This window comes from Cyprinus carpio, chromosome B17 (assembly GCF_018340385.1).
Source record: "Cyprinus carpio isolate SPL01 chromosome B17, ASM1834038v1, whole genome shotgun sequence".
Lineage (NCBI taxonomy): Eukaryota > Metazoa > Chordata > Actinopteri > Cypriniformes > Cyprinidae > Cyprinus > Cyprinus carpio.
The window spans coordinates 9,313,507-9,339,281 of NC_056613.1; the positions used below are offsets into that span (position 1 = coordinate 9,313,507).

The window sequence follows — 25,775 nt, forward strand, 5'->3', positions numbered from 1 at the left end:
TAAAAAAATGCAACTGTGATTTTGGAATAAAACTCTCCTCAAAGTATATCTAATTAGTATTCCGTATTATGTTTTATCACATTCCCACAAGTTAATATGTTGTTGCTTCATCATACTGTGCAGTTCATGGCCACAACAAAACTAAGTTAAATGAACATGTCCCTTCTCTGCTGTCTTTTGGGCAGAGCTGATAATTGTCCATGTGGTGCGATTCAAATAGCGTTGGTTCGCTCTACTTTTAACCCATGTGCCATTTAGTTTTTCCTATACTCAATAGAAATGGCAGCGCTTATCAGTTGGTCGAATTGGTATTGGCACCAGTGTGACCTCTAACAAAACTTAATCACACCGGCAGGAAAAAAGGTTGCAAATGCAACCATTTAGTCGCAGTAATAACCCTGATAACTATTTTTTCCCCAGTCTCAGCATATTTAGTTTTATCTTCATTGCAGCTTTACATACTGTATGTGTAGGGTGCAATTCAATCTGTTAGTCTTTCTAGACTGGGTGTGGGTGCAAAATGTCTGAAACAGTTCACAGCAGACCATGGTTTATCATGTTTCACCCGCCTCTGTTGTATGGCAATGACGGGGCAAGGGTGTGGGCTGTGGCTGCTCTGATGGATGGATCTATCTCTGTCGTGTCTCTGGCGGAAGTGTGCGCCCAACCGCATGATGCTAGAACAAGTGTGATCAGCCAGACGTCTTCTGTCTGCAGGGTGTAGTCTCCTTGCCCTGTAGGCTGGGTGGTTTCTGCTCAGCTGCAGTGCTCAGATTTGCTCTCAGTCTTGAGGAGGTCAAATAATTGGTCTGAAGGAACACTGTGCTATTGGAAGTAGGAGGCACAGATTTTGTGCCACAGAGCCAGCGGGCTTTGAGAGTGATTTATGCGAACAGCAATGGTTCTGTGTGAGGGGAGAGCCGGGTAAGATGTGACACTTTTACTTAAGTTGTCCTCTAGTAAAAGGAGATAATGGTGACTCAGTATTTAAAGATGTCTGCCATCCACTGAAATTAGAAATGTCAATAAATGGCCAGGAAATATAACTTAAATACAAATACAACTAAAATATAGACAAAAAAAGTTTAATTGCTGGGGTATATGAGAAAAATTTACATTATTATTTTTTAAGTCTACATGAAAAAATAAGGAAGTCGAACACAAATTTATACCTGGAATTAAATAGAAAGTTTTAGGATTTAACTTTTTTTTTTTTTCTCACACACACAAAATAAAATTAAATTAAATGTAAAATTATTTATATATATTTTTTTAATTAATTAAGAATCTACATAAAAAATACAATTTAAAAGGTTGAAAGAAATTAATACTTTTATTCAGCAGTTTTTATTAAATGAATAAGATGCAAATAAGACACACGTTATATATATATATATATATATATATATATATATATATATATATATATATATATATATATATATATATATATATATATACACACACTATATATATATATATATATATATATATATATATACATACATTTTTTCTTCGCTTTTTTTAACTTATTTTAGAATTGTAAGTAAGATTGTGTGCAAATATAGAGGGATTTTTATAAATTATAACCAATATTTTATTGTAATTTTAATATTAAAACTATATACCTATACATTTTTAAGACAAAAAAATAATAATAATAACATTTCCCAGTGTAGGGGTCACAAAGCCTACACAAGTAACATCATGATGGTGTTTATGTTTACATATAGTAAAGTTTGTTTAATGGAGATTTAACATGCTACATGTTTTTACTATTTACATGGTGTAGAAGCATGTCTGCATCTATTTGGCATTGCAGGAGTGGATAGCAATAAGCTCTGCTTCACCTCAAGTTCTCACACACATGCTGAAGAACAGCGGGATCCATCCATAATAGAACTCTGACATGAAATTAACTGAAAATAATGCGCATGACATTTTTGCACAGCTGGAGGATTTGAATAATCGAGGCGGTAATAAGACTCCATCAGAGGGCAGGCAGGTGAGGTTCACTTTTTAAGCACTGCCACGGCCTTCAGCAGATGGAGGTTTATTCACTAGAGACAAGCTGGAGCTTTTCAAGAGTAACAGAAGAGCATGATTGGAAAAACTTCAAGGCACGCGCACTCATAAACTCAATCTGAGAGGTCACTGCATTTGCCTTAGCCCTGCTAGTAGCCAAGTATAACTTATCATTACCTGAATGGATTCATGGTTAACTTTTGGTTTCTCAAAGTGCAAGGTCCTCTAAAGATTTCCTCATTCATGGCATATGGATCAGACATAAAACAATCTCTATGTAGGAGTTTGTAAAGTTATTTAGTCCTGTAACATAAGACGTTAGGTCCAATATTGCACTAAAAGTTTTTGGTCAGTAAGATTTTTTTAAATGCATTTGAAAAAAGTCTCTTATACTTACAAAGGCTACATTTATTTGAGCAGATATACAGAAAAATAGTAATATTGTGAAATATTATTACAATTTATAATACCTGTTTGCTATTTTATTACAATTTTAAGATTTAAAATATATTCCTGTAGTGACAAAGCTAAATTTTCAGTTTTATAACTTCACATGATCCTTCATAAATTATTGTAATATGTTGATTTGGTATGCAAGTAACATTTCTTCTTATCAGTGTTGAAAACAGTTGTAATGCTTAATATTTTTGCAGAAACTGTGAAGCTTTTTTTAGGATTCTTTTATAATTATAAAGTTCAAAAGAACAGCATATACTGTTTAATGCATCCTTGCTGAATAAATGTATTAATTTCTTAAAAAAAGAAACAAGAGAAAAAAGAAATGACTCAAAACTTTTACACAGTAGTGTATAGATACCTTTTTAATTCATTTTGCATTATAATATTTATTTATAATTAAGAAATCCAAAAACTTTACTTTCCAGCTTTAAATTCATTCTTTTTTTTAATTGTGTCCCTTACACAAACTTACATAATACAGTACATGTATATTTCCTGGAAGTGAGCCAGTTTTATGCAGACTGTAGTTCCAGGTTTCACATCTTGTCTCTATGGGGGCCAAATATGGCAAAGACATACGTTCAGACTGGTGATATTTTGCACCAGCAGATGGTTGATGGTGTTTGCTGTGCTTGCTTTCTGTGCACCAAACAGCAGGTCACATCTGGCATAGGCTGTATTCCCAAACTCAAGCAGATGCACATTCACATATACCTGTCAATCACAACAAAGCTGTGCAAGATAAAAGCAACATTTAGCCACATGGTGGTTTAAATGCACTTCTGGGCAAAAGAAGGACACCGCAATGTGATGTAAAACACATTGCGGTAGATAAAAAATTACTACAGCTAACAGTTCAACACAGTAATTTGCAATAAAAAAATAAATAAATAAATAAAAACGGAAGAAGTGCTCTTTATGTCATCTCATAATTTTTGAGAAATAGTGGGAAATTAGGGCCTTGCCTTTGTACACTGGGTTTTTATACTTTCCCAAGAGTGAAAAAAATTAGTTTACATTCCAGATAAAGTAGAAATGGTCACATAAGAGAAGAGATCATCATTACAAGTAGGGTTGCAAAGGGGTGGAAAATTTCCGGTAAAATTCCGGACACTTACCAAAAATACCTGGAAAATTCGAAGAAAAAAAAAAAAAATAAAATCCTGGAAAGTTTCCAAAACTTCTGCAATGTTTCCAAAATTTACTAGAATTTTCCACCTTTTTGCAACCCTAATTGCAAGACTTGCAGTGTTTAAATATAATGCAAAATAGTGCTTTTACTTGTTGTATTTGTAGTCTGATTGATCATCTTTTGCACAGTTTTTTTGGTACTCTGGTCAGAGTCTTAAATGTTAAGGTGCATGTACATCTGGAACAAGTTGTGATATGCTCACTTTACCCTGAAAGCGAGCAGTGCACCGAAGTGCGATGAAGTGGACCCATATTTGTTAAATGCTATGGGACAGATCTATTTTAATCATGTTTTGCTGCCCGCTTCAAGTAGATTGGATTAGAAATGTCCAAGAGTCTGAAGTTATGAGATGCTCACATATTATAGATCATCTCACAAGCCCTCGGGCATGTCGGGACCACCTACTGCACATTGCCTATCGGAGGAGCTAATACACAATATAAACTTCACAGATGATTCGGCTAGAATTTTTAAGGTAAAATCGTTGTTTGATCCAACAATTTACAGCTTTCAAATAACCCTTACCTTTCACCTGAAGAGTATATCGCAGTTGAGAGACATTAAAATGAATCCAGGTCATTTTTATTTTTAAATTGTCACTGAGTTGAGTATAGATGCTTAGGGGCTAATTCTGAAGTTGAAAAATTCTCTCACTTGTGTCATCTATGGTATTACAGCTGCTGCTAATCCTACTGAAAGGCAATATAGAGTATGCAGTCTAACATCTTGTCAGAATGAGAAGTGAGCCACCAGGAGCATTACAGCAGTGTGTGTGTGTTTGTGTGTGTGTGGAAAGACATTTAGAGTGCCTCTCTCTGTCATACAAGTGATGAAGTGTGGAACTCGCAGTCGCACACACTATAGTCATTCTGAAGTATGTTGTTCAGTGGCTGTCATTGAGGTAAAGAGGCCAGGACAATATTCATGTTTGGACTTTGTAACCAAATAGCATTTCACTTGAGGCGAAACTGCAGTGACAAATTACAGTTTGGATAACCATTAGCTTCAAGGTTGTTGTAATCTTATTCCCCTTGTAATTAACTCATGGCAAAGCTTTTGGCTATTAGCTCTAGACTCATTGATTGCGACATTCCGCTAAAAAGACAAAGAATGATTATTCTTTCATGACTGACAATGAAATCAGGTCAAGTTGAGTCTTGATCAAATGAGCGATATTTCATATACTGTAACTTACAAAAGGTTTCTTCATCACAACAGAGCTTAACGAATCTACTATATAAAATACATAAAACATATCAATTGATTTTCTAAATTCTACATGTGATTACAACATAATTTCATTCATTTTCAAGTGTAATTTGCTATCAAGCCATGCATTTGTCATGCTTATATATGCATGTTGGATGTATAGCTTTCTCTTGCCTGAGGCCTTGTTTGTTGTATACATTTGTGGATTGTAATACTCCAGTAATTATCTCCAACTGTGAAGTAAAATTAATTCATAAATGTTTCTTTGGGTATTCTTGGACCATCTAATGCACTGATATTTTTCAACACACTGACTGATACTATTGCATACAGTGTTACATTTTGCATGATTCTAAACAAAGTAGCCTTATTTTTATGTGGCTTATATGTATTTGCTTTTTTTCTGTGAAGTTGTGTATATACCTCAATTATATTTTATTTTATTTTATTTTATTTTGACTACAGCTTTTGGGTGGGTATGATTATAAATAAAATGACATTTATTTAAAATATAATTCTTATATTATTATTTGTTTACTGTCACTTTTGATCAATTTAGAGATCAAAAGTGTTGGTCTGGAGACTATTGTTTGGTAATATTAAAATGAGTTAATGTTGTTTACAAGAGCAACTTTTACTGTACCCTATTTTAATTGAAACTTCAGTTTATCATTTGTGACACCATCATGGACTATACCTTATCATAGGAAGTGTGTGAACCATATCCTTTGTCAGTTACACTCAGCGAGAGGAGTGAGTAGACATGCTGTTGCTAGCAGTAACCATATAAATGAAAATGACAATGACAATATAAACTAATTAAGATGAATCTAAACAAATCTGTTGAACTTGGCTCTCGTTTTGTTGGCAGGTACAGAGATTCTCAAGGCCATATGTTATTAAAATTGCTTAAATGAAAAATAAGCCACTTACTTCATTTAAATAGATGATTCTTCATCCCACCTCCACTACAGTTTTCCATCTTTAATCGATTATTTGTGGGAACTTTGAAATTCACCTCAAGTTCAGGGACCTTAATTATGGACAGTGAGTCACAACTTTATCCATTTGCTTTATGAATACACAAATTCATAAAGCACCACAAAATACACTAATGGCTTAAGTGAGACAGTAGTCTGATCTCAAGGAAAAGAGTTTTGGTAAATAATGTTTCAATGGAATGGATTTTATTAATGAAAAATGGGAAAGTAAATTGTTAAAAATGTCAGAAAATGTATAATACTGTATAGCAAAGACTCTTTCAGTATCTGTGGATTAAATAAAATGAAGCTGAATGCTATTTAAAGGTTTAAGTACCCCAAAAGTAAAACCTTTGTTATCATTTGCCCCCCCCCCCCCCAACCAATATTGTTACAAACCCAATAACTTTTTTTCCCTATAGAATACACAAGGAGAAATGAATCACTCGAGGACTGAATTAAGAACTGAATCAGTCAACTCTCAAGACAAGATGTTCAAGACGTCTGTTTCTCACCTAAATTGTGATTTGGACTACTTTAATGAAGCTTTTGAATAAAATCATACAATTTGACAGGAGGTTAAATGTGTGATCCCTTTAAACCACAACATGTATTTTAGCCACATAGCGACTCCAAACGATATTGCAACTCTTGGTGTTCTTGAGAAATCATTGGTTTTGGGATTGGTTTTCAGTTCAGTGATGTGGGACTGCGGTGGTGTAAATCTAGTACCCAGGGCTAACTGTGGCGCCAGCAGTTGAACTGGGACGAAGGGGTTTGCTTTTGTTTGCACGCCTTACGTAATGACCAATCTTCACAACAACTCTTGTTCTTTTTAATGACTTCCAAGTTTTCCAGTGATTGTGGGGTTTGTTCATGCCTCATTTTGTTTAACCATCAAATCTCTAAATTCCACCTTGTTTGGAGGAGTGACGGAGGACAGAGAGATTATGGTGGAGGGTTTTTGTAGGTTGAGCCGCAGTGTTCTGGCGTGGAGTAGGTGCTGAGCTGCTTGTGCCACTCCAATCATACAGAAGCACCTGGTGGTTATTTGGCTGTAACTCTTTGTCTGTCTGCCTCTTCTTTGTTGACGTGTTCATGTGACAAGAATGTAAAAACAAACAAAGTTGTCAAGGAGTGCAGCAAGTGATATTGAGGGCCGACATTCACAGAAACTTTGAAAGTGAATAATGGCAACCGCATACGTTACTAATACTCTGCAGATTGACAGATTACAGCAATAAAGAATGATGTTCGGTTTTAACTCATACACCCGCTTTGTTAATGATAATAATCTTATGTAACAGTTTCAGAGTCTGAGTTTGGAAAGCACCTTAAATACTGACACAAATCACAGCTGACAGTCAGAATGTTTCCAGGCAGACAAATAGAGCGTGATGATCATAGATCTACATCAAGAGCATGCTTTTGTATTTTCATGAATATCCGTTTTTATGTCTGAATGATTTAGCAAGTCCCGTTAAGTGAAAACTAGCAGATTTGAATAATGTCATTCTGATAACATGGCGATGTGTTTCTGAGAAGGGAGTCTTCCATGTTTAATAGCAAATGTAGGATGGCTGGCCATTGATAGTCTTCTAAATATCTGCTCTCTTTCCGAAACTTGCACATCTAATTGGCACCCTTTGCACCACTGTTCAATGTTTTTTTTTTTTAAATGGCTTTCAAAAACATTTTTTGCCATGTTGCAAGCAAGGAATATACTGTGAAATTTTAACTTCAAAATGTTAGCAGGTTATAGCTTCTTCAAACATGTTTTCCTTTACTTTAGACTTGCATAAAAAACCTTTTTGTTTCATTTGTATCTTTTTTTTTCTATTGTATTTGTCCTTTGCTTTTTTATTGTATTACTGACTTTTTTCATATGGCCCACTCATAATCATGTTAAATAACTGTGATTACAATATTGACCAAAATAATTGTGATTATTATTTTTGCCATAATCGAGCAGCCATAGTATAAATATATATTAACACAAATGGCGAATGTTAGAAAGAAAAGCATAGTAGGTTTTCTAGAGCTAATCAGTTTGAATAATTATGTAGTAATTATAAAATAATTATTTCAGACATAATTCATGGTCGCACATTTTGCAAAAATGGTGTTTAAATATTAATATTTTAGTACAAAAATATTGGATATAATAATATAGAATATCTGGTCTGGTGTTTGCATGCACAAAAGTTCAAATCAGATCAGAAAATTTCACATTCGCATAAAAAGCTATAGCTTTTTACATACATAAAAACTATAAAATAAAATAGCACAGCAAGCACTGCTAATTATAGATTCATCTATCAGAAGGCTTGAGGAACTATGCTATAAAATCCATTTCACAATTTTATTGATTATCAGTCATAAACTTTCATTTTAGTTTACGTACATGTCGCTAACATACAGAAAGATATTATGCCGTGGACATTGTAAACACATATAAGTCCTGTTTGCTGAATGGGGAAACTGCTTTGTTAATGATCCATTTCACTGAACTATCCACATACTGGCTAGTTCTCCCATTCACCTTTTGTTCTCTTTCCACCCCGTGAATTTATGGACACTGGCCTGTTTTTGGTAAATGACCCGATGTCGTGGAGTAATTTTGCTCAGCCCCGAGCGCCATAGTTTTGACTTTAATTTATCTGAGCAGGCCACACTGAGAGCAAGTCTATGCAGTTCCAGTGGTTGATCATGCAACCAGCAGCAAAAAGCCATGACCATATGTCTTCCCCCGGCGTGTGGGAGTGAAGACCAGAGCAGGTGCTCGGCTGCCTTTCCCGGCTGTTGCAGGCCTGAGTGCAAGTCGACGGGAGGGAAAACATGATTACTCAAATAAAGATCCGCTGATAGGGAGGAAAACAAGTCTACTCAAACATCTGCAGCCAGTGCTTAAACCCACAGATTGTCTCTGTCCAAATATGGAAAGGGGAAAAATCTAAGCCCTCTTTCTGGGCTGTTAATATTTCCAGACCAATGCTGTGGTCAATTTTGAGGAGAAAAACTGATATCAGGAGATGGATTTTGCTCATTACAGGGAAAGAATAAATCAATGTGCATGATAAATTTTACATTAGGAATTGAATTTAAGTTATATTTGTGTAACCGCTGATTTGCTGTAAAATCCTAAATAATTATTAAATATTAGCTGCCAACTTTATTGCAGTCATGCTGAAAGAAAAAAAAAAAAACAGTGCTGAAGGACCCAAAAATTAATATTACATCATCATCTATTCATCTTCATGTCATTCCAAACCTGTATGACTCAACTGACTTTCAATGCATTTTGTGTATTTGATCTTACTTTGTTCTACAGACAATTGAAGTTTGTAACAACATGAGGGTGGATAATGATGACAAAATGTTAATTTTTAGATGATAAAGCACTTCTGCAGTAAATTGCATGAGAGAGTACACTGTATCCAAAAGTATAAAAGCAACTAAACTTATGGTTTATTGACACCTAAAATGTACCACACACCTGACTTGAGTTGCCAGTTCTTGCTGCATGTGCTCTGTACTGATGTGACATTCTATTCTCCTGCAAGCATTAAATCGGGCTAATAGTCTCTCTTTTCCATTTATCTGATCTTTTAGAGATATGACTCAGAGGTCTGACACACCGAGATTTCATTTCCTTGCAACACTTAATGCTAAACTACAAATGAAACCCATTCACAATGGATTCCAAAAGAATTGCTGTTATATAATGAAAATTCATAAACACATTTCTGAAGATTTTTACCCATTTCTGCTTAACACTTTTGGACAGACAGAGCACCATAATACCTCTTATGTGAGGGTGAATGGATTTCACTGAAGTTTTTCACATTTTCTAAATTTCCTGCCTGTTGTCTCATCTTGTTAAATGTGTTTTTTCATGGTTTTCATGTTTTCATAGCTTTATTTTATTTTTTTTCATAGCTTTATTGTATTTTAGTATTTTTATTTGATGCTGTAGTAATTTATATGTTGTATAAAACGTGTATATATATATGTAGGCTGTTGACACATAACATGCTCATAGACTTCTCTTTTTCATCAACATCAAGATTTTTAGATTGAAATTAATGGGTTGTTGACACATTACATTTCCTTGGATTTTTTCTTTTTTATCAACGTCATTTTTTTTTTTTTTTTTCAAATTAATGCTTCTAAACTGAAGTGTATATCTGTTCTCTTTTATTTTTTCTCAATTTTTAAACACTTATTTGGTTCATTTTAAATGTCCAGGGGTGATTTTTATTTATTTATTTATTTATTTATTTATCTCAATGAACTGCAAATATTCCATGTGTTCTCTAATGATTTTGAGTCCATTTCAAGTTCATATTGGGTTCGATTGCATGCATACAATTATATAAAAAAATTAAAACACCAAAATAAAGACATAATTCATGTGCTTTGATATTTAACATAATAAAATCTATAATTGTCATTGATTAATTGATCATCAATTTAAAAAAGAAACATTATTAGAGACAATTCTCGAGTAGTTTCCATGTAATTTTTAAAAACTGAATCTTTCCATTTAAATCTGTATTGTTTGTGTTGTGCTGAAATTATATAAGCTAATTTCTCTCTTACAAAGATTATTTGGAAATATTATTCTGATGTATAATGTATTGAGTGTGCATTGCTGCTATAGTTGAATCATGTTCGCTTATGTTGGCAGCAAGCAAAGATGTGCTGTTTACTGCAGCCTGTCACTTCGTCTGTAGTCTAAAGAAGCATGAATCGACACTGAGAGGTGAGGACAGAGACAGACATTGGCTAAGGCTCAGTCAGACATAAGAGATCTGCATTTGTTTCCTCTGGTAAGAGTGAGAGAGGAACTTGAGCCCTCAGTGTTCTCTTGTAACACAGGTCTTTGTCTTTTTCCCTGCTGGAAGAGAGCTCATCTTCTTTTTTCAACTTTGCAAGCCGTAAGGTCCCCCTCCCTTCATCAGCCTCAGATGTGTGAAAGCTTTTCTCCTTTCTGAGCTTAAAAGGACACCATTAGCTTCTCTTGAAGGTGGTGTGATGAGAGTCCAGTAAAATGTCATTGTCTAATCAGAAGAAGATGCAATAAGCAGCTTGATGGTGGCTCATATTCCCAAATTACACCATTTTTGTGTTTGTGTTTATAGTTTTGTGGTCTGTTATCAGCTTGAAATTGGCATGTGGGCACTAAAGAGTGTGTACGTACTATTTGAGAGCCTTGTTCACATTAAGAGCATTCCTTTAAAGATTTTCGTGGGAGTTTTATTTTTTATTTTTTTGTACGAAAATGTGAAAATTACTTTATCTCTGTGTGTGTGTGTGTGTGTGTGTGTGTGTGTGTGTGTGTGTGTGTGTGTGTGTGTGTGTGTGTGTGTGTGTGTGTGTGTGTGTGTACAGGTATGTGTGTTTGTGTGTGTACAAGATACAAGAACAATTATATATGTAACAATGTGTGTGAGTGTATGTCATTGTTAAGCCAGCTAATTGTCCTTATATCACATTAATTAGAATTAGCAATATAATATAGCATATTCAGCATATATTTACCATCACAGGAATAAATACAATTTTAAAACATATCAAAATATAAAACAAGTATTTTAAATTGTAACATATATATATATATATGTAATAAATAATATGTAATATATAGTTACATTTTTCTTTACAATAAATTATTAATAAGAAAACAATCTGCTTAAATATACTTATGTTTTTCAATTAATTTCAGTAAATTTTTTTGTTTTTGCCAAAAATTAAAAAAATGCAAGTTATTTTAATATATATATATGTTGATCGATTACGTTCATCTGTGCTTCACATTAAGCTAAATCTATTTAAAAGCTGCCAAAAATAAATAAAAAATAGCAAGTAACATGAATACGAAGTATTTTATTCATATTCTTTTTTCGGGGCTCTTAAAAATCAGAACATAACTCACAGTAGCTGTTAAAATTGTTGCCATTCTTTTGATGCCAGCTGCCATCGAGATAAATGGGAATGCTAATGGATAGTTTTCTCCAGGTATTGCAGATGTCCTTGGTCGTGTTGTTCAAAAAGAGCAATGTTTTGATAATGCCACTGAGTCAACCTTACACCAGAATAATCATAGGAATGACTGGCTAAGTTGTCTTTGCATATTCAACCTGGAGTACACTTATCTCTTTTATCACTTTTATATTAAACTCACAGTTTAGTTACTCTGTGCTGAAAACCCACAAAAGGATTCTTTTTCCTTCCTTCCTTTCATTTTTTTTTAAACCATGGATGGAAGAAATTAACAATGGCCAAGCTGCTATGAGAGGTGCAGAGCCCCATTACATTAATCAGCATTTTTCACTATGTCAGAAAGGAGGCATATGAAAGAGAGCCATCTGGTGGGGGCTAAAGATGGACGGTGATTTAAGGCATCACATCTACTCATCATTAAACACCCTCACGGCAAATGTCAAGAGGCATTAGCGTGGGAGCTGGTCATGGTATATAATGATGAGGCCTTTGTGAAATGTATGGCAAGCAGGCTCTGACAGTACAGTGTGGGCTACCTTAATTTACTCCAGGAAGGGGATGGGAAGGTAGGTGGAGAGATAGTCGTTGTGTAATAATGACTCCTCATCCATCTTCAGGCAGATCTGAAAATGAGATCATTCGCACTCTAAGTGGGAGTCTATCACCGCTGCTCTGCTAGCGTGCGGGGCGGAGATCATGGGGATAATCGTTGTTTTAGGGCGTACTGAGGAGAACGAGGGGCTTCTGATGTATTGATATCGCTCCATCACAACAAAGTAGGAAACGTGTATCACCCCGTGTTTGAGGACTTTGGATGCTTTGACTGCATCCAGATCAGTGATGCTGTAAATTGCATTCTAATCTCTGATCTGTGTGGCTTGGGCATTCGCTTGATTTTCATTCCCGGAATGAACGGCCGAGTGCTACTTTGAATCATAATATAAATGTTATTCTATAAATCGGCGTGCTTTGGGATAATTGGGGAAACTTGATTAATTCCTTTGACATTGATGAGCCAGACTTTTAAATGCTGGTGAGCTCAGTTGCTAATATATGGGTCCACTGAGCCACAAAATAGGAGACAAATGAATGATAATTATCTTCCGGAGCGTTGAAAACAATAAATCCCACAATGCTTTGTTTTTCTATTTAGACACTGCATGGTAGCTTTGTTTCCTTTTTTTTTTTTTTTTTTTTTTGCAATTACAAAGTAGCAAAAGCTATTCATCAGAGAATTATGCATCTTACTATAAGACAATAAGGTCAGTCAGGGTTGTTTTTTTTTAGTTTAGTTTTTTTTTTTTTTTTTTTTTTTTTTTTTTTTGATTATCAGTTTTACGTCAACGGACACTATTTCTTTAAAATTAAAAAAAAAAAATTCTTTCCAAGAATTATGTACTATATATTCAAATGTTTGGGGTCAGATAGATAGATAGATAGATAGATAGATAGATAGATAGATAGATAGATAGATAGATAGATAGATATACATATATATACACTCTATTTCTAAAAACATGTAGTTCTTGCATTTATGAACATTAATGGTGTTCATCTCTATTCTCTCTATTTCTAAAAGAGCAGAAGCTGGTGGCACTTAATGATGCTTGTGATGACACAGTGCTGCTGACCTTTAGGACGGGAGAGCAGATGCTTCCTCCTTTTTGTGAAAAAGGTCACAGACGCTTTGATGTGAACGCCACTGCCAAGGTGATTAAAAATGAAATAGGACCTGCTTCACACATGCCTGTATAAAACAGTATCTATCTATTGTGCTATCATTCTATCTAGAGAGCAATTTGCATCTGATCCCAGGCAATACAATATGTGTCCACCTTTGAGCTGATGAAGACACCCATCAGCAGAGCATGAGTTTTGTTTCTGTCATGTGCCACTGTGAGTAATCTCCAAAGGCCTAAACATTAGAAAAAAGTCTCATTCAAGAACCCGCCTTAGCCTCAAACACAAAAGATTACCGCTGCATTAATGCTTCTTTAAGCCTCAGGCCGGAATTGATTTATGTAGGACACTGTGTGCCGTCAATTGGTTAACAGATCTCCATGACAGCGTCAGCTCATCAGAAAATTTTACCGACTGGCTGTGCACAGGCGTAATGGGAGAGGGAGAGATTGAGTGCTCTGTTGATCAGGGATAGCCCTTGTTTCACACACTTCCTGTTTTATTGATTACAATGATTTGTGTGGTTCAAACTGGACATTAAAATCTTTCATTGTGTCTTTATTTAGTAACTGAATTGTTACCGAAGACACTCTTACATAAGTACACTCATGCTACGTAAGCAGCATGTATCCAGTGTGTATTTATTTCAGGCCCTATATTATCAAGTTACAGTTTTCATAGTTCCCACATAAGCAGCATATATAACAAAAGCACAGTTGAAACTTTGGAACTGAGTTTATTTTTGTTTGTAAATCCCTCTAAAATGAATTATCATTACAAACTTTCACAACATACAGTAAGTTTTTATAAAGCAACAAAATAACGGTGCAACATTTTTTTTAATATGTTTATTGGCTGGATGTAAGTTACTCATGCAGTGACACACACACACACACAGAGCACATTACTATTCAGCAAATTTGATTGATTGCTTGTGATTCCATGTAAGATCCCTGAGACAATTTGGGATTTGGGTTCCATTCCATGTAGATTTAATTATCATTTTGGATGTAAATGTGGTCCGCCTCCTCATGTAAATTGGATTTCGCAACAATTAAGTTTTCAGTGGCCAACTCCAGATAACATTTTATAATTTATGGATGTTATTAAAAGAAATAATTAGTGTAGTAACCCAGAAATCACTTTAGTTTTTGTTAAAAAGTCACAGTTATGCTGCTGCTTGACTTATGTGCTGCTCATGTTCTCAGTGTGAAACAGACTTTGTAGTGAATGACTTGGAAATAGCCTAAAGGATATCATTTTAATATCCTCCTGTTTTAATATCTTCCTGTACAGTAGTTATGCAAGGCTTTGTTTATAATGCATGTAATATTTAAAGGGATATTCCAGATTCAATACATGTTAAACTCAATCGAAAGCATTTGTGGTGTAATATTGACAGAAAGTAATGTTGACACACTGACGAAAAAAAAAAAAAATGTGAAACAGTACAAGTAACCAGGCCAGGCAGTGGACATTAAAATACATGACATTATGCCAGTAAATCAGGTTGATACCAGATGCCTTACAAAATGAAACCTAGTTCACCTCACAAACTTAACATTTCAAATAATGCACTTTTTTTAAAGAATTAATTTAATTGCTTTAACAGAAATGTGAGGTTCACATTTCTGCCTTGAAACCCTTCTGACTTTAGCCATTTGCTATTAAAATGCTTTACTGTATCTACACTAGTTTATTTTCTTTTTTTTTTTTACATTTATTTTTAAGTTGTTGGCTAGTCACTTAGGGTTAGTCAACTTAATAATAATAATAATAATAATAATACACTTTTAAAAATAACAATAACTTTTAACTGAAATAAAACCTTAAAACAAGTTTTTTTCCTTTTTTTTTTTTTTTTTTTACTTCAGCTAGTTGCTGAGAAATCATTTGTCATTTTCAGTTTAACTTGATGTACTAAAAAAAATCCCACAATTAAAGAAGTAAAGGCAGTGTCTTCACTGCAATAGCGGGAGCCCTTACCACTTTGATTCTATCGATCTCTGGGGGTCAAAACAACCCAATTAAGCCTTTGATTAAAATTAGTATGGACACTAAAGAGAAATAGTTTTTTATGAAAGAAAAACCTTCAGTGTATCTCTGCATTTTTCTCTCATGGAAACCCTAATGAGCAGAGCCTGCCTTGCATACCCATGAGCACTAATTGGCTGAAGAACTGAAAGAAACACCTGTTGGTCATGGAGGTCATGGCCATCAGAGGCCAAACTCACAGCACACTCACTCAAACAGACACAAACGCCACAGGAGGTCTCACTTTTGCCCTTTCCAGGGTGGGTTCTGTAGTGAAGGTAATCACAAAATAAAGCTGTTACCTGACTTCATATATATATAATCCGAACGTACTTTATAATTCCCTCTTTCTAAAGAACTTGACAAACAATGTGCGAGTGTGCCGGCAGATCAATTTGAATTTCAAGCACAGAACTATATTCAGATTCAATCTCAGACATCTTTGAGATCACGTTTCAGAAAACTTTAAAGTCTTGCCAATGAAGCATCCTTATTGGATGTCTTTACTGAGGAGCCAGCACTACTGCGGTCTGTGTTACGCTTTGATGATTTTGCCGCATGGGGTATGTAGAAAAGGTTGAAAATGAAAGCCCTGCACATTAGTGTATTCGCCCCTCAGTCTTCGGTTTTAATCCCAATTGCTTCCAAACAATATAGTATCTGCTGAAGTTAAAAGAGAAAAGGAATTTTCCCAGCATGGAAAGCCACTGCAAAAAAAGGGCAGTTTTGCAGCTTAGTATGTTTTTCCACCCCTTTAGTTTTAAATAATTTTTAATTTATGAATTTATTTTTGTTAATTATAAGTTAAGCATGCTTTAATGGTGCTGCATACATCTACAATTTTAAAAAATAGAGTGATTATTTATTGAAAAAAAGCATAAACAAATTTGACTATCCCATTTGTCTTTGAATTTTCTTTAACCAGGGGATTTTTTTTTAGAAGTTATTAATATATGCAGTTAGGGCATAAAACTAACATTTTGCCTTGCCTACCAATAGGTCAATGATTTGATAAATTTACCAGCCTTAAATATCTTTTGCTGGCCATGAAACTGTATGTGCATTATTTCATTAAAAGTCAGGCAGAATTATTTAATCAATTATAAAATTAATTAATCAGTTAATTAATCAATTATAAAACATTGAACAAATCATAATTTGTTTAATAATAATTAGTTTTAATGTAGTAATAATAATTAATAAGAGGAGGAGAAGGGGAGGTGAAGGGAAGAACTGTCGCTGGTACAGAGCAATGACTGCTGCTTCATATATATGGTCGTAGCAATGATTGACAGGACTGGATGATTAGGCTCCTCCCAAAACTGCATTGGGAACTTCAATTTTAAGATAGGAATAAGATATAGGTGGCAAATAAATAAATAAATAAAGATTTGCAATGTCTATTTTCTTACGTGCACTAATCGGAGTGCGCGTAATTGCAAACAGTAAAAGATCTTGAGGCAGGCACAACGCATGCTCCATTACGGATTAAAAGAGAGGAATAAAATATATGGTAATCAGTGTAGAATTAGTCTTAGAATTAAAAGTTAAAAAAAAAAAGTGAAAAAAAATTAGTATTAGAAATAGTTTGTTTACTCACTTGCATCAGTTGGACTGTAAACAGTGAGAGATGTTGAGACAGGTGAAATGTGTTCGGTTAATAGTGAATATTGTGTATATATATTATATATATATATATGATTATTTATTGTCCTAGGTGTCAAGAAGGATGCATTGTCTGTTTGATTGGCAGTTGCCTATAACGGATAATATAATATAATATAGAATAGAATAGAATAGAATAGAATAGAATAGAATAATAAATATAAAGCGTGAAAAGCATTCAATTAATAGTGAATATTGACTGATTAGCTCCATTGTTCAAAGCATTCGGCACAATCGTCTGTGAGTGACAACATTTCCCAATACAAACCCGCTCCATAGTTAAGTCCCGCCCCTACGCATGCGCAGTCCTTTCGGTTTCGGGGTTCAATCCAATCGAGTGTTTACATGCACTCTCAATCCTATTAGAAAAGGAATAAACCACCCCCGGAATTTCATTCCGATCAAGCTCAATCAGATCGACTAAGGTGTTCACATGAAGGCTTTTCTGTCCGATCGAGCCATCTGAATACAAACGGATTATCTGATTGCATGTTAACATAGCCACTGAAAACACTGTTATTATGAGCCGCACATGTGAAAAGGTCACAACACTTCAAGTGCATTAGATTACATGTATATATAATAACAAGGCAGTATTTGTGATTTGATAATCATGCTAAACCATATCACATTCTTAGGCATTGTTAGAATAGTTTTTAAAAAGTTAAAAAGTTACCTTCCAACTGGCGAGATTCATATACTTAATTTTCACTGGTTTGTGGTGCTTAGTGAGGGTTAATTTTAGGCCCTGTATGTGGCTAATTGTGATTTAATGTTATAAAATGTTTAATTGTTTGAGAATTGGCAGAGGTAGTTCATTTCAGATGCTGGGTCATCTGAAGATGTTATGTGGTTACCTGCCAGGTGTTTGCAGCGTCTGCACAATTTTAATTGGGTGTCTGAGGGCATGGTTTCTAATTGTGTTGCAGTTCTAATGTTATTGGACTGACATGTTTCCATGATCTGGTCAAGATCCAACAGACTTCTGCAAAAAATCCAGAAAAACAGGCTTTCATAATTTCCCCCTGCTAATGGCTAATTCAGGAAAGAAGAATTTGCATCTTTCTGCTTTGTATTTCCCTGAGCAGAGAGTGAGTGGGGTGTGATGGCGAAGAACAGATGGATCCAACCCTAGAGAACCTTTTCTGCTGCGGTGAGTTTAGAATGCTTTGAATTATCCTTAAAAAAAAAAAAAAAAACCAAACAAATCATCACTTCTTATAAAACAAAAAAAAAACTAAAAAATGAAAAAATCTTAAAAAAAAAAAAAAATTATAAAACTTTTAGATATAAATCATATCTAACTTCTTGACCTTTAAAATGGAAATGAAAAAATCTGAAAAAAAAAAAAAAATTATAGCATACATTTTTCCTGTTATTCACAAAAATAATATTTACCTTATCAGATCCATATTTGAAATTTTTCATACACTGACACCACCAGATATTGAACATTTTTAACTTTAGAGCTTTAAAGTTTTACTTTCAGAATTCAGATTATAGCTATTTGAATATCAGTTGTTGTTGTTTTTCTTTTTCATGCATCCTGTCAGTCTCTATCTTTCCCAGAATGCCTTGTTATTCCCAAAAGGTCTGAATATGGAAACTTGTGATTTGTTTCTGGTATGTTTGCCCGCTGAGGGTAAACAAAGGATATCTGAATAAGCGGCAATGCAAGGCTTGCCCCAACCAACCAGTTTAATTGGAACTAAGTAACAAAGCTACCTTTGCCGAAGGTGAATGCTGAATCTTAATTAAATCTCCTGGCTGCAGCTGGGCTTTAATTTATCATAATATAAGGAGATCACATCCACTGGACAAGGCCATTGCCTATGAAATCATAATGTAATGCATAACAGCGTGTGCATTTTACATATGAAATTATTTATATATTTGTTTTCATCACTGAATGTAATTTAAAGAATTCAATACAGCAGGTTTATTGTTAGCACAATGTGTGCAAGGAAGAGAAAGGTGAGAGATTTGCTCCATAGAGGTCAAAACCAAATATGTTTTTGCAAGCTCTAATTTAAGTGCTTAGCTGCATATCTTAAACTCATTACACGGCTCTCTTGAACACCTAATTCTGATTGATCAATTGCTTCATATAGTTTTGTATAATGGCTACAAAATGTATGTTTCCAAAAGAGTGTGTGTATCTGCATTATAAAAATATTACGTGAACATATATATATATATATATATATATATATATATACACACAAATAAATATAAATATAAATACATACATACAGTATGTTGTATTTATATACATAAATACCTTTAATATGTATTTATGTATAAATATGGAAATTTCTCTCTACATAATTTATGTATGTTTTTTAACTTGTACATGTGCAAATACTTTTTCTTACTTAATATAATATTATTAGGGATGTCAGTTTAACCCTTAAATTCAATAACATCATTGAGATTAACCATAAAAAGTTTCAAATTGATACATGGATGCATTTAATCATGCAAAACATACTTGTATTGTAATAAGGAATTGGTCTACTATCAAATATAAAATAACAAGCTTGCTGTATGTTATTCCTTTGAATATCCTTTAGAATTTGCAAGCTTTGAAAATAAGAGCCAGTAGATACTGTAATTGTTTTCTATGAAGCATATCTTGAGGGACAGATAAAATAACTATTTGAGTCATTAATTATAAGTATTGTTTAGTGATTTGAATCCTTTCATTAGCTTAACAACACACTCAAGACAGCACAAGATACCTGTCAACCCTATTCCAAAAGCATTATGGTTTCTAAACTAAATTATGTGGGCCCTCAGCACACACATCTGTATTCTGTCTACGGCGCTGCCCTTGTGATTGTATTTCACTTGCTGGAGGTAGAACTGCATCTCCAAGTCCCTTGACAAGAGCACAGACAAGCATCAATGATTCGTACAGAACCCCCGTGGAATACAAGGAGACTATTTCTCTAAATCTCTTTTTGGTTCATTTGGAGAGTTTGCTGCACTCATCTGTAGAGGTCTTCATGCAACTCTGTAGTGCGATGATCCCCATTAAGAGAAACAGCCCAGGAGGCACTCAAGGATAAGAGGGTGCTTCAGAATTTGATGCCACTTCTCTTAGGTAAGTGACCACACTGTTGAGACTCGGCATTTAAATGAGACTGAAGTCTTGATAGCACAGCTCAATTTGCCTCAGCCAGACACAACATGTCTGACTGCAGAGAGTCAAGTTGTTTGATAAGGTTCACTTTGTGTTTAGTGCAAATGTATGTCAAGGCTTTAGTGTATCACACTGTCTAAAGACAAGGTCCATCCACTCTTTTAGGACAGCGATCGTTAGCTGGCATCCTCGGTGCATTGTGTACTATCACATCAATTGAGCTGCAAGGTTCAATGCTAACTATGTTTTTTTTACAGCTTAATTAGTTTTGATGGCAGACACATCTACATACACTGCATGGCCAAAAAATATGTGGACACTCCCTTTTATGTAATATTTTTGGGTTTGGTTATTTCAGCCATACACAAACATGTTTGGGATAAACTGGAGCGCTTCACTGATGGTGTAAATAGTAGCAAATCTCCACAGCCAAGTTCCCACATTTAGTGGAAAACCTTCCAGGAAGAATAAAAACTGTTGTAGCAGCAAAAGGAGGGCAGGTTCTCTGTTAACAACCATGATTTTGAATTTATCATGTGTCCACATAATTTTGGCCATGCAGGGCCAGATTTACTAAACAGGGTATATTAGTGTTACTATGCAATTCCATAAAAGCGCAGATGGGAGGGGAAAATTCTGCAGGTGATTTACTAACAATGTGTACATTTAAGAACACAGATGCAGTCAGATCATTTCCATAATGACAATTTACCAAGAGCAGCGCAAATTACTGCCTGCTTTAAGACATGCTTTTTTAGGGCATTCAAAATTGGCACAAATACCTGTAATTTGATGAGCACAAACATTAGTAAATCGCATTGCATGATTCATTTTAATACTCCCCTCCCATAAATTTAGCGTCTGAAAGGGAAACACCTATAAATGCATATTTAATAAGGTCAGACACAAAAATAACTCTGTCCACACTTTTTCAGCACAAATTCTTCACTGCACATCTTTAGTAAATCCTGACAGTACTATTGTAATGCCAAAAGACGGTTGGCACTGGCTCAAGCTGTTAGTAAATCTGGCCTGTAGTGTGTGTGGAAAATAGTTATTTAAAATTGAAAAAAAAAAAATAATAATAATAATTACAATATTGCAGTTTTTACTGTATTTTTGTTAATGCAGAATAAGAGACTTCTTTCAAAAACATTAAATCAGAATCAGAATCAGAATCAGAATGAGCTTTATTGCCAGGTATGTTTACACATACAAGGAATTTGTTTTCGTGACAGAAGCTCTGCAGTGCAACAGAATGACAGCGACAGAACAAAAAACACAATAAAAGAATAAAAAATACAAATAAGTAGGTAAGGAATGAAAATATACAAATTGACAATTGTATGGCAGATATATTACAATGAGCAGTTATGTATGTACAGGTATATTATGTGCAAAAAAAATAATTTAAGTGTACACTAAGTATGTGTGTTAGATAATAAGTGTATGTGTCTGTAAATATAAATAGTGTAATTTGTTCCACAGTTATTATCAAGTGTTCATTAGATGGATTGCCTGAGGGAAGAAACTGTTCCTGTGTCTGGTCGTTCTGGTGCTCATTGCTCTGTAGCGTCGACCAGATGGCAAGTGTTCAAACAGGGAGTGTGCTGGATGTGAGGGGTCCAGAGTGATTTTGCCAGCCCTTTTGCTCACTCTGGATAAGTACAGTTCTTGAATAGACGGGAGGGTTGTACCGATGATTCTCTCAGCAGTCCGGATTACCCTCTGTAGTCTTCTGAGGTCAGATTTAGAAGCTGGTCCTGAGAGATAGTGGTGCCCAGGAACCTGAATGACTCCACTGCAGTCACAGTGCTGTTCATGATGGTTAGTGGGGGGAGAGCAGGGGGGTTTCTCCTGAAAAAAAAACCTTTACGGTTTTAAGGGTTTCTCCTTAAAACCGTAATTATATATATATATATATATATATATATATATATATATATATATATATATATATATATATGTGTGTGTGTGTGTGTTTTGTCTTATTTTATGAATTTTTCAGTCGCTTTTTGCAAGTTCCAAAGGTACAATCATACTTTAAGTCTACTTCTGGTTTCTCAGGCTCCAGTGCATTATGTATAAAATGCTCTGAGTGTAAGGCCCCTATAGTGTCTGTATTCTCAATAGGCATGATGAACCTGTGGAGCAGCTGACTTTAATGGACTGTGAATACGAGGACAGTCTCACAATGGAAGAGAGATATGGGTTAATCTAAGCTCTGAGCTGGCAGTCACCTGCCATTTACTCTGGCGAGACACTTCCATCCATTTCTCGCCATTTGCAACAAATCAATTTCAGTCGTCAGAGCAGAACCTTCTCCAGCATTGGTGTGTACCCCATTACTCCACTGCGCTTAAGGCCACAGAAAGACATAGTACAATCTTCTACTTGAAATGGAGCTATTGTTCAGATGGAATATAGGGTATGGGATGTCTTAAACCATGACAGATATGTTCGGCTGTTAGTGCGGAGTTGCATTATGTACATTCCAATATTTTTAAGGATGGCGTGGTTTAAACTCATATCATGCCGGGTTAGTATTTATAGTGGAAGTTTGTTTGGTAAATCATCTGCAGGATCTCCTCCTCCTGCTGACCATCTGAATGGGCTTTGAGAAACATTGCCATTCCAGTATCAAGGCTACATGTCTAAAAATGAATGAGCAACTCATCCTGCCTCCACAAGGTGTGTTATGATATATCAGCGTTTCGGAGTTATCAACTTAGGGCTGGCCCCTATGTCTTGTTTATCGATTCTCCGGCTGCTGAATTAAGTGCTCCATAAATCTAAGAGCCTCTCCCCTGCAGATTCATCTGAGAGGGATCTAGAGAAAAAGCCAGGGTGTGGTGTTATAACTCACCCTAAAAACCCTTCTTTGTGGATATATTATATATTTATTTTCTAATTATAAAAGTAGAAAACCCAGGAGACAAAATAAATGTCTTTAATGATAGGTGATGGCCAACAGCTTCAAAAAGAATTGTTCAGCTTTAGATAAAATGCAGGTGTTGGTGATTGTCTCTTAGCTTCAGGACCAATTAGCTTTGACCGACATCACGGTTCTCAAGTTTGAACTTGTATTGGTCTGGATTGATATTAAATAAGTAATCTGATACAAAGACAGGTAGTTACTGATAATTCATTTATAATATATATTACTATTATTTATAATAAGATTGATCATATAAACGCATTGCTCATATTTAGGTAAGTCTTATAAGTAAATAATACAAATAATAATAATTTTGTGTGTGTTTAATTGTCATTGTTTAATACCTGGTTATAGACAGTAAGAGGATGAGTGTCTCTCTCAAGGTTTTGACAGTATTAACCCTGCGTGCAATGTCCTACCTGGTTACTAGCCCATTGCGTCCATTCTTTAGCAGCATGGCACCTCCAACGCTGTTTAAAATGTTATGCCTGATTAAGGGCTAGAATATGTCTTTTTATTTCACGGTTAGATGTGATTTCTCACGAAGTCCTTACTCTGGCAGCTGCCAGATAAAAAGAGCGAGTAATTTGCCAAATAACACATTTGAAATGGGAATTGTATGAAAACCCACATCAATACAGCAGTATATGAGGGTGCGCTCAATGTGAATAAAGAAATGCAAACAGCAAACTTAACCAAATGAAGGCTGCATGCAAAGATAACAGTGGACAGCAGCTCTGTTTATTTTCAGCTGTCCAGTCAGGATGAGGGCAGTTAATCTGTTCCGCCAAAAATCAATAAACTCAGAGTTCAGCTGAAATGAGCCTTCCCCTGAATGTGGCTCTGAAAAACAGCCACTATGATGCCAGAGTACAGCAAATGTAATTTGGGAGTTACATTATATATGACATTTCAGTTAGACTCAGGCAAGCAGGCTTAACTTTTTCTTGGTCGATTTTTCCAGATATCAGTTGGCCATGCACTATAGTGTGTGAGTACAATATTTACATTTAATCATTTAGCAGACGCTTTTATCCAAAGCGACTTACAAATGGGGACAATGGAAGCAATCACAATCAACAAAAGAGCATTGATATGCAAGTGCTAAAACAAGTTTCAGTTAGCCTAACACAGTACACGTAGCAAGTTTTATTTATTTTTATTTTGTATAATAACAACAATAAAACAAAAAGGATACAAAAAGAAAAGAGAAGCTAGTATATATACACACACACACACACACACAAACACAGTGCCGTGAAAAGGTTTTTGCCCCTTCCTGTTTTTTTTTTTTTGTTGTTGAAGATTTTTAAAAAAGTTTTATAAAAAAAAATAAAATAAATAAGACACTTAAAAGATTCTGATCAAACTTATTTTAATATTACACAAAGATATTGAAGATAACAAAGATAATGATTTCATTTATTAAGGGAAAAAAAGCTGTCTAAACCTACCTTGCAATACATGAAAATGTAATTGCCCTCTAAATCACATACTGATTAAAAATAAATAAATAAATGTATAGCCTGAATGCACTGTAAGTCGATTTGGATAAAAGCGTCTGGTAAATGCATAAATGTAAATCTAAATACTGGTTGTGCCACCCTTGGCAGCAACAACTGCAATCAAGCATTGGCAATAAGTCTTTTACATCGCTGTGGAGAATCTTTGCAGAATTGTTTTAATTCAGCCACATTGGAGGGTTTTCGAGCATGAATGGACTGCTTGGACATGAAGGTCATGCCACAGAATCTCAATCGGATTGAAGCCCGGACTTTGACTTTGCCACTCCAAAACCGTAATTTTGTTTTTCTTGAGCCATTCAGAGGTGGACTTGCTGGTGTGTTTGAGATCATTGTCCTGCTGCATAACCCAAGTGCGCTTGAGGTCACAAACTGACGGCCGGACATTCTCCTTCAGGATGTTCTGATAGAGTGCAGAATTCATGCTTCCATCAATTATGGCAAGTCATCCAGGTTCTAAAGCTGCAAAGCAGCCCCAGACCATCGAACTACCACCACCATGTTTGACTGTTGGTATGATGTTCTTTTTATGAAATGCTGTGTTGGTTTTACACCAGATGTTACGGGACACACACCTTTCAAAAAGTTAATCTTTTGTTGCATAAGTCCACAGAAATTTGCACAAAAGTCTTGGGAATAAGCAAGATATTTAATAGCAAATGTGATACAAGCCTTTGTGTTCTTTTTGGTCACGAATGGCTTTTGCCTTATAACTCTCCCATGGATGCCATTTTTGCCCAGTCTCTTTCTTATTGTTGATTCAGGAACACTGACCTTAATTGAGGCAAGTGAGGCCTGCAGTTCTTTAGATGTTGTTCTTGGTTCTTTTATGACCTCCTGGATGAGCCGTCGTTGCGTTCTTGGAGTAATTTTGGTAGGCCGGCCACTCTTGGGAAGGTTCACCACTGTTCCAAGTTTT

General features: G+C 35.0%; 1 long non-coding RNA gene across 2 annotated transcripts in view; it reads left to right on the forward strand.

Annotated features, from left to right (window-relative positions):
• Positions 1 to 13,456: 13,456 nt before the first annotated feature.
• LOC122140133 overlaps positions 13,457 to 25,775 on the forward strand; it is a 32,057-nt gene continuing 19,738 nt past the window's right edge. For both annotated transcript variants that reach the window (XR_006156841.1, XR_006156840.1), the window contains exons 1-2: positions 13,457 to 13,581; positions 18,339 to 18,403. This is a non-coding gene — a long non-coding RNA (uncharacterized LOC122140133). The remainder of the gene's footprint in view (positions 13,582 to 18,338; positions 18,404 to 25,775) is intronic.